Here is an 11,252-nt window from a genome sequence, read left to right on the forward strand (position 1 = left end):
GTATCCCCTAATAGCCTTGTATCCCCTAATAGCCTTGTATCCCCTAATAGTCTTGTATCCCCTAATAGCCTTGTATCCCCTAATAGTCTTGTATCCCTAATAGTCTTGTATCCCCTAATAGCCTTGTATCCCCTAATAGTCTTGTATCCCCTAATAGCCTTGTATCCCCTAATAGTCTTGTATCCCGTAATAGTCTTGTATCCCCTAATAGTCTTGTATCCCTAATAGCCTTGTATCCCCTAATAGTCTTGTATCCCCTAATAGTCTTGTATCCCCTAATAGCCTTGTATCCCCTAATAGTCTTGTATCCCCTAATAGTCTTGTATCCCCTAATAGTCTTGTATCCCCTAATAGCCTTGTATCCCCTAATAGTCTTGTATCCCCTAATAGTCTTGTATCCCCTAATAGCCTTGTATCCCCTAATAGTCTTGTATCCCCTAATAGCCTTGTATCCCCTAATAGTCTTGTATCCCCTAATAGTCTTGTATCCCCTAATAGTCTTGTATCCCCTAATAGTCTTGTATCCCCTAATAGCCTTGTATCCCTAATAGTCTTGTATCCCCTAATAGCCTTGTATCCCCTAATAGTCTTGTATCCCCTAATAGTCTTGTATCCCCTAATAGTCTTGTATCCCCTAATAGTCTTGTATCCCTAATAATCTTGTATCCCCTAATATTCTTGTATCCCCTAATAGCCTTGTATCCCCTAATAGTCTTGTATCCCCTAATAGTCTTGTATCCCCTAATAGCCTTGTATCCCCTAATAGTCTTGTATCCCTAATAGTCTTGTATCCCCTAATAGTCTTGTATCCCCTAATAGTCTTGTATCCCCTAATAGTCTTGTATCCCCTAATAGCCTTGTATCCCCTAATAGCCTTGTATCCCTAATAGCCTTGTATCCCCTAATAGTCTTGTATCCCCTAATAGTCTTGTATCCCCTAATAGTCTTGTATCCCCTAATAGCCTTGTATCCCCTAATAGCCTTGTATCCCCTAATAGTCTTGTATCCCTAATAGTCTTGTATCCCCTAATAGTCTTGTATCCCTAATAGCCTTGTATCCCCTAATAGTCTTGTATCCCCTAATAGCCTTGTATCCCCTAATAGCCTTGTATCCCCTAATAGCCTTGTATCCCCTAATAGCCTTGTATCCCCCTAATAGCCTTGTATCCCCTAATAGCCTTGTATCCCTAATAGTCGTGTATCCCCTTGTATCCCCTTGTATCCCCTAATAGCCTTGTATCCCCTAATAGTCTTGTATCCCTAATAGCCTTGTATCCCCTTGTATCCCCTAATAGTCTTGTATCCCCTAATAGCCTTGTATCCCCTTGTATCCCCTAATAGCCTTGTATCCCCTAATAGCCTTGTATCCCCTAATAGCCTTGTATCCCCTAATAGCCTTGTATCCCTAATAGTCTTGTATCCCCTAATAGCCTTGTATCCCCTAATAGTCGTGTATCCCCTTGTATCCCCTAATAGTCGTGTATCCCTAATAGCCTTGTATCCCCTAATAGTCTTGTATCCCCTTGTATCCCCTAATAGTCTTGTATCCCCTAATAGCCTTGTATCCCCTAATAGCCTTGTATCCCCTAATAGCCTTGTATCCCCTAATAGCCTTGTATCCCCTAATAGTCTTGTATCCCCTAATAGCCTTGTATCCCCTAATAGCCTTGTATCCCTAATAGCCTTGTATCCCTAATAGTCTTGTATCCCTAATAGTCTTGTATCCCCTAATAGCCTTGTATCCCCTAATAGTCTTGTATCCCTAATAGCCTTGTATCCCCTAATAGTCTTGTATCCCCTAATAGCCTTGTATCCCTAATAGCCTTGTATCCCCTAATAGCCTTGTATCCCCTAATAGCCTTGTATCCCCCTTGTATCCCTTGTATCCCCTAATAGCCTTGTATCCCCTTGTATCCCCTAATAGCCTTGTATCCCCTAATAGCCTTGTATCCCCTAATAGCCTTGTATCCCCTAATAGCCTTGTATCCCCTAATAGTCTTGTATCCCCTAATAGCCCTGTATCCCCTAATAGTCTTGTATCCCCTAATAGCCTTGTATCCCCTAATAGCCTTGTATCCCTAATAGTCTTGTATCCCCTAATAGTCTTGTATCCCCTAATAGCCTTGTATCCACCTGTATCCCCTAATAGTCTTGTATCCCTAATAGCCTTGTATCCCCTAATAGTCATGTATCCCCTAATAGCCTTGTATCCCCTAATAGCCTTGTATCCCCTAATAGCTTGTTGTATCCCCTAATAGCCTTGTATCCCCTAATAGCCTTGTATCCCCTAATAGCCTTGTATCCCCTAATAGTCTTGTATCCCCTAATAGCCCTGTATCCCTAATAGCCTTGTATCCCCTAATAGTCTTGTATCCCCTAATAGTCCTGTATCCCCTAATAGCCTTGTATCCCCTAATAGCCTTGTATCCCCTAATATCCCTGTATCCCCCTGTATCCCCTAATAGCCTTGTATCCCCAATATCCCTGTATCCCCTAATAGCCTTGTATCCCCTAATAGTCTTGTATCCCCTAATAGCCTTGTATCCCCTAATAGTCTTGTATCCCCTAATAGCCTTGTATCCCCTAATAGCCTTGTATCCCCTAATAGTCTTGTATCCCCTAATAGCCTTGTATCCCCTAATAGCCTTGTATCCCCTAATAGCCTTGTATCCCCTAATAGCCTTGTATCCCCTAATAGCCTTGTATCCCCTAATAGCCTTGTATCCCCTAATAGCCTTGTATCCCCTAATAGCTATTGTATCCCCTAATAGCCTTGTATCCCCTAATAGCCTTGTATCCCCTAATAGCCTTGTATCCCTAATAGCCTTGTATCCACCTGTATCCCCTAATAGTCTTGTATCCCCTAATAGCCTTGTATCCCCTAATAGCTATTGTATCCCCTAATAGCTATTGTATCCCCTAATAGCCTTGTATCCCCTAATAGCCTTGTATCCCCTAATAGCTATTGTACATCTCTCAGCCATATTATTTATTCCGTCGTTTTACATGTAAAAAGTTTTCAAGGACCCTCATCTCTGAGTAGGCCCTACAGTGTTTGGACACGGAGTTTGGACAACTTGTGCCGATGGCTGAATAGACTATGAGAGTTTGTGGGCGTACTGAGGGGGCTTCTCAAATGTTATGACTGAGCCTTGTACTGAGAAGAACACCGTGTGCATTGAGTTATTGCTGCGCTGCTCCTACAGACCAGAGAAATCCCACGTCACCAGGCTACAAACTATAGACTGAATCTCCATAGTACTGCATTATGCAGACATCCTACACCAAAGATGTAGGTATGATCACAACAGTGGGATCTGCTGACGTGAGAACAGGCTCGTAATAAAAAGACGCGGAACGGAGCAAATGGAACGGCATCAAACATCTAGAAACCATGGAAACCATGTATTTTGATTCCATTCCACTGATTCCACTCCTGTCATTACCACCAGCCCGTTCTTCTCAAGTAAGGTGCCATCATACCTCCTGTTCACCACAGCCTATATACAGGATCACAGATCAGACAGAGATCAGTTCCACCACACTGTGAGGTCTCAGACTGTTGTAATGGAGCTCAGAGCTCAGAGGGAGGAAGATCTAAGGATAACAGAGAGACTTTGAGGAGTTGAAGCTGTTTGAACAAAGGTCTGGCACTCCATGCTGAACCACACTGCAGAAGAGGAGTCATACCAGGTCTGGGCTCACTAATGTAGTGATCAGAGGCTGTCGCAGACAGGGATAGAGAGGAGAGAGGAGAGGAGAGGAGAGGAGAGGAGAGGAGAGGAGAGGAGAGGGAGGAGAGGAGAGGAGAGGAGAGGAGAGGAGAGGAGAGAGAGGGGGAGAGGAGAGAGGGGGAGAGGAGAGGGTGGGGAAGAGAGAGAGGGGGAGAGAGAGGGAAGGAGAAAGAGAGAGGGGGAGAGAGTGAGAGAGAGAGGAGGAAGGAGAAGAGAGAGGGGGAGAGAGTGAGAGAGAGAGAGAAGAAAGGAGAGAGAGAGTGGAGAGAGAGAGAAAGAGAGAGAGAGAGAGAGAGAGAAAGAAAGAGAGGGAGAGAGTGGAGAGAGAGAGAGAGAGAGAGGAGAGGAGGGAGAGAGGAGAGGAGAGGAGAGGAGAGGAGAGGAGAGGAGAGGAGAGGGAGAGGAGAGGAGAGGAGAGGAGAGGGAGGAGGAGAGGAGAGGAGAGGAGGAGAGGAGAGGAGAGGAGAGGGTGGGAAGAGAGAGTGAGAGAGAGAGAGAGGGGGAGAGGAGAGGGAAGAGAGAGAGGGAGGTAAGGAGAGAGGGGAGGAGTGGAGAGGGGGAGAGAGAGAGGGAGAGGGGGGGGAAGCAGAGAGAGAGGAGGAGATGAGAGAGAGGGAAGGAAGGAGAGAGAGGGGGGGCGAGAGAGAGAGAGGGGAGGACAGAGAAAGAGAGAGAGCGAGAGAGAAAGAAATAGCGAGAGGGAGAGAGGGAGGAGAGAGAGAAAGAAATAGAGAGAGGGAGAGAGTGAGGAGAGAGAAAGAATAAGAGAGAGGGAGAGAGAGAGGAGAGAGAGAGAGAAATAAATAGAGAGAGAGGGAGAGAAAAAGGATATGACAGGTGCAAACATTGAGCCTCTGACAGTGGTAGAGCTGAAGTCCTTCTTTGAACAAAAGTTGACCCTCACAGTTGAACCACACTGTCAGGGCTGGACTGACTGAAGCATTGATCAGAAGCAGAGACAGACAGGTTGGATTGTCTCACAGACAGACAGGTTGGATTGTCTCACAGACAGACAGGGTGGATTGTCTCACAGACAGACAGGTTGGATTGTCTCACAGACAGACAGGGTGGATTGTCTCACAGACAGACAGGGTGGATTGTCTCACAGACAGACAGGGTGGATTGTCTCACAGACAGACAGGGTGGATTGTCTCACAGACAGACAGGGTGGATTGTCTCACAGACAGACAGGGTGGAATGTCTCACAGACAGACAGGTTGGATTGTCTCACAGACAGACAGGGTGGAATGTCTCACAGACAGACAGGTTGGATTGTCTCACAGACAGACAGGGTGGATTGTCTCACAGACAGACCGGGTGGATTGTGATAAATAAATCATATAAAATGAATGAAGACAGAAACAGATACGTCTTTGAGGATAACTTAATGGAGGGTAAAGGGAGAGAGACGTTGGCTGCGGTCCAAACACTTAAAAGACACACCCTATCCCCTCAAATTAAGTGGACACTTCTGATGACGTATCATGACATCTGACGAGTGTACACTTGCAGGGCGAGTGGGTGAGGGAGGAAGGATTGATTTTTAAATGCCGACGGTTGTGAGTGCTTTCATATGCGCTACAGTCAATTATGAGTGCATGTCTATTTATATGAAATATATAATTATTAATATACGCCTACTGTATGATAGCTAGCAAATTCATTAGCTAACTAATATGGCCTGCCTACTGTATGATAGCTAGCAAATTCATTAGCTAACTAATATGGCCTGCCTACTGTATGATAGCTAGCAAATGAATTAGCTAACTAATATGGCCTGCCTACTGTATGATAGCTAGTAAATGAATTAGCTAACTAACATAGCCTGCCTACTGTATGATAGCTAGTAAATGAATTAGCTAACTAAATTGATAGCTAGCAAACTAACTAATAGCCTGCCTACTGTATGATAGCTAGTAAATGAATTAGCTAACTAATGTTAGCATGCCTACTGTATGATAGCTAGTAAATGAATTAGCTAACTAATATGGCCTGCCTACTGTATGATAGCTAGTAAATGAATTAGCTAACTAATATGGCCTGCCTACTGTATGATAGCTAGTAAATGAATTAGCTAACTAACATAGCCTGCCTACTGTATGATAGCTAGTAAATGAATTAGCTAACTAATGTTAGCCTGCCTACTGTATGATAGCTAGCAAATTCATTAGCTAACTAATGTTAGCCTGCCAAGCTGGAACCCATCGTCGCAAATTGAATTATGGGGAATTTCAGGCCCCAGATGGGAACATAATTGCACACTCGCAAACTCAACTAGAAATGATGGCCGAGGGGCTTACTTTGCAAACTTCCCTTGCTTGGCTAATCATTTGGACCGCCCTCCAAGATGGCGACCTGGGATTCCCCCGAGGGCATAAGGCGAGTGGATAAGGGTGTGTCTTTTATGAGCTTTAGTGTGATGTGAATGACTCCTTCTTGTTTCTCTGAAAGCATTTTCATTTTGGCCAACTGGGTAATGTTGAAACCTTAAGTGTTGAGACAATATATTTCAACCCCAATTATTCAAAAATGGAAAGCACAGCATACCACGTGTTCTTGTGAGTTGAGTATCTTTAAGATTTGCCCATTGGTTTTCCCTAGTGGAGGTAATGATGATATATGTGTATTTGCATTTATTAAGGATCCCAATTAGCTGTTGCCAAGGCAGCAGATACTCTTCCTGGGGTCCAAACACATTAAGGTTAAAGCTAAAATATACCACCATTACTTGTTATCTGTCCTGTATGTAGCTCATCCACAGCCTCAAACTAGGGACGGACACATCCATTTAGATGCCATGGTAGAGAAATTGCCCAGCTTCATTATAGCATTTCACTGTTTTTCCCTTGGGGGATTACCATCCACAATCACAGGGATTGAGACAGCACAAATACATCCTGTAAAGATATGGTGGACAAATCACCCAGTCCTCACTTGGAGATATGGCCATTGATTTTCCCTAGTGGAGGCAATTATAATATCCATGCTACCATAACTTATAGTCCATCCATGGCCCTTAGCCGTGAAGGTGTATAAATGTACGGTGCATTCAGTATTCAGATGCTTCCACATTTTCTACATTTTGTTACGTTACAGCCTTATTCTAAAACGTTTTTCTCTCTCTCTCATCAATCTACACACAATACCCCATAATGACATCACGATACCCCATAATGACATCACGATACCCCATAATGACATCACAATACCCCATAATGACATCACGATACCCCATAATGACATCACGCTACCCCATAATGACATCACGCTACCCCATAATGACATCACGATACCCCATAATGACATCACGATACCCCATAATGACATGACCCCATAATGACATCGCGATACCCCATAATGACATCGCGATACCCCATAATGACATCGCGATACCCCATAATGACATCACGATACCCCATAATGACATCACGATACCCCATAATGACATCGCGATACCCCATAATGACATCGCGATACCCCATAATGACATCGCGATACCCCATAATGACATCACGATACCCCATAATGACATCACGATACCCCATAATGACATCACGATACCCCATAATGACATCGCGATACCCCATAATGACATCGCGATACCCCATAATGACATCACGATACCCCATAATGACATCACAATACCCCATAATGACAAAGCAGGAAAAGGTTTTTAGACATTTTGGCAAATGTATTAAAAGTTCAAAACTGAAATATCACATTTACATAAGTATTCAGACCTATTACTCAGCACTTTGTTGAAGCACCTTTGGCAGTGATTACAGCCTCGAGTCTTCTTGGGTATGACGCTACAAGCTTGGCACACCTGTATTTGGGGAGTTTCTCCTGTTATTCTCCGCAGATCCACTCAAGCTCTGTCAGGTTGGATGGGGAGCGTTGCTGCACAGCTATTTTCAGGTCTCTCCAGAGATGTTAGATCGGGTTCAAGTCCGGGCTCTGGCTGGGCCACTCAAGGACATTCAGTCACTCCTGCATTGTCTTGGCTGTGTGCTTAGGGTTGTTGTTCTGTTGGAAGGTAAACCTTTGCCCCAGTCTGAGGTCCTGAGCACTCTGGAGCAGGTTTTCATCAAGGATCTCTCTGTACTTTGCTCCATTCATCATTCCCTCGATCCTGACTAGTCCTCCCAGTCCCTGCAGCTGAAAAACATCCCCACAGCATGATGCTGCCACCACCATGCTTCACCGTAGGGATGGTGGCAGGTTTCCTCCAGACGTGATACTTGGTATTCAGGCCAAAGAGTTCAATCTTGGTTTCATCAGACCAGAGAATCTTGTTTCTCATGGTCTGAGAGTCTTTAGGTGGCTTTTCACAAACTCCAAAGAGAATGTCAAGTGCCTTATACTGAGGAGTGACTTCCGTCTGGCCACTCTACCATAAAGGCCTGATTGATGGAGTGCTGCAGAGATGGCTGTCCTTCTGGAAGGTTCCCCCATCTCCACAGAGGAACTCTGGAGCTCTATCAGAGTGGCCATCGGGTTCTTGGTCACCTCCCTGACCAAGGCCCCTCTCCCCTGATTGCTCAGTTTTGTCAGGCGGCCAGCTCTAGGAAGAGTCTTGGTGGTTCCAAACTTCTTCCATTTAAGAATGATGGAGGCCACTGTGTTCTTGGGAACCTTCAATGCTGCAGAAATGTTTTGGTGCCCTTCCCCAGATCTGTGCCTCGACACAATCCTGTCTCGGAGCTCTACGGACAATTCCTTCGACCTCATGGCTTGTTTTTAATCTGACATGCACTGTCAACTTTTGGGACCTTATATAGACAAGTGTGTACTTTTTCCAAATCATGTCCAATCAATTGAATTTACCACAGGTGGACTCCAATCACGTTATAGAAACATCTCAAGGATGATCAATGGGAACAGGATGTACCTGAGCTCAATTTCGAGTCACATAGCAAAGGGTCTGAATACTTATGTAAATAACATATTTGTTTTATATATATCTATATATAATACATTTGCTAAAAAAATCTAAAAACATGTTTTCACTTTGTCATTATGCGGTAGTGTGGATTGATGAGAAATTGTTCATATTTAATCCATTTTAGAATAACGCTGTAGCGTAAATTGTTTAAAACTTGTAAAGCAATATTTGAGCACCGACCTTCTCTGTGACAGTGGATCTCTATGAGGGGCTGTGGTAGAGGAAAACAGCCTGGAACAAATGCACTGTTCCAGGAGAAGAGAGCCCTTATCTCGATGGTCCACTCAGACACTGGGTTGAGTGTGTAGACTCAGAGCACCAGAGTATTTTGGCACTGAGCTATTCTAACTTTCCACTAAGGCTAAAGGTCCAACAGCAACAGCACAGTGTAGCTGTAAGTATTTATGACAATTGTGTTGAGATAAAACATATATAAAAAAAAACATTTGATATAGTGCAACCATAGGATTTACCAACAACACAGGTACAATCCCTCCTGAAAAAATACCATAGAAGAACAGAGAGAGAGAGAGACAGAGAGAGAGAGAGAGAGAGAGAGAGAGAGAGAGAGAGAGAGAGAGACAGAGAGAGAGAGAGAGAGAGAGAGACACAGAGAGAGAGACACAGAGAGAGAGAGACACAGAGAGAGAGAGAGAGAGAGAGAGAGAGAGAGAGAGAGAGAGAGAGAGAGAGAGAGAGAGAGAGAGAGAGAGAGAGAGAGAGAGAGAGAGAGAGAGAGAGAGAGAGAGAGACAGAGAGAGAGAGAGAGAGAGACAGAGAGAGAGAGAGAGAGAGAGAGAGACACAGAGAGAGAGAGACAGAGAGACAGAGAGACACAGAGAGAGAGAGACAGAGAGAGAGAGAGACAGAGAGAGAGGAGACAGAGAGAGAGAGAGAGAGACACAGAGAGAGAGAGAGAGACAGAGAGAGAGAGAGAGAGAGCGAGAGAGAGACAGAGACACAGAGAGAGAGAGAGAGAGACAGAGACAGAGAGAGACACAGAGAGAGACAGGGAGAGAGAGAGACACAGAGAGAGAGACACAGAGAGAGACACAGAGAGAGACACAGAGAGAGACACAGAGAGAGAGACAGAGAGAGAGACACAGAGAGAGAGGGAGACACAGAGAGAGAGAGAGAGAGAGAGAGACAGAGAGAGAGAGAGAGAGAGAGAGAGAGATTTGCTGATGATCTGGTACTTCTGTCACCAACCAAGGAGGGCCTACAGCAGCACCTAGATCTTATGCACAGATTCTGTCAGACCTGGGCCCTGACAGTAAATCTCAGTAAGACCAAAATAATGGTGTTCCAAAAATGGTCCAGTCACCAGGACCACAAATACAAATTCCATCTAGACACTGTTGCCCTAGAGCACACAAAAAACTATACATACCTTGGCCTAAACATCAGCACCACAGGTAACTTCCACAAAGCTGTGAACGATCTGAGAGACAAGGCAAGAAGGGCATTCTATGCCATCAAAAGAAACATAAATTTCAACATACCAATTAGGATTTGGCTAAAAATACTTGAATCAGTCATAGAGCCCATTGCCCTTTATGGTTGTGAGGTCTGGGGTCGGCTCACCAACCAAGACTTCACAAAATGGGAAAAACACCAAATTGAGACTCTGCACGCAGAATTCTGCAAAAATATCCTCCGTGTACAACGTAGAACACCAAATGATGCATGCAGAGCAGAATTAGGCCGATACCCACTAATTATCAAAATCCAGAAAAGAGCTGTTAAATTCTACAACCACCTAAAAGGAAGCGATTCACAAACCTTCCATAACAAAGCCATCACCTACAGAGAGATGAACCTGGAGAAGAGTCCCCTAAGCAAGCTGGTCCTGGGGCTCTGTTCACAAACACAAACACACACTACAGTGCCCCAGGACAGCAGCACAATTAGACCCAACCAAATCATGAGAAAACAAAAAGATAACTACTTAACACATTGGAAAGAATTAACAAAAAAACAGAGCAAACTAGAATGCTATTTGGCCCTACACAGAGAGTACACAGCGGCAGAATACCTGACCACTGTGACTGACCCAAAATTAAGGAAAGCCTTGACTATGTACAGACTCAGTGAGCATAGCCTTGCTATTGAGAAAGGCCGCCGTAGGCAGACATGGCTCTCAAGAGAAGACAGGCTATGTGCTCACTGCCCACAAAATGAGGTGGAAACTGAGCTGCACTTCCTAACCTCCTGCCCAATGTATGACCATATTAGAGAGACATATTTCCCTCAGATTACACAGATCCACAAAGAATTCGAAAACAAATCCAATTTTGAAAAACTCCCATATCTACTGGGTGAAATTCCACAGTGTGCCATCACAGCAGCAAGATTTGTGACCTGTTGCCACGAGAAAAGGGCAACCAGTGAAGAACAAACACCATTGTAAATACACCCATATTTATGCTTATTTATTTTATCTTGTGTCCTTTAACCATTTGTACATTGTTAAAACACTGTATATATATATATATAATATGACATTTGTAATGTCTTTACTGTTTTGAAACTTCTATATGTGTAATGTTTACTGTTAATTTTTGTTGTTTTTC

The sequence above is a fragment of the Oncorhynchus tshawytscha genome, linkage group LG05, assembly GCF_018296145.1.
Source record: "Oncorhynchus tshawytscha isolate Ot180627B linkage group LG05, Otsh_v2.0, whole genome shotgun sequence".
Taxonomy (NCBI): domain Eukaryota; kingdom Metazoa; phylum Chordata; class Actinopteri; order Salmoniformes; family Salmonidae; genus Oncorhynchus; species Oncorhynchus tshawytscha.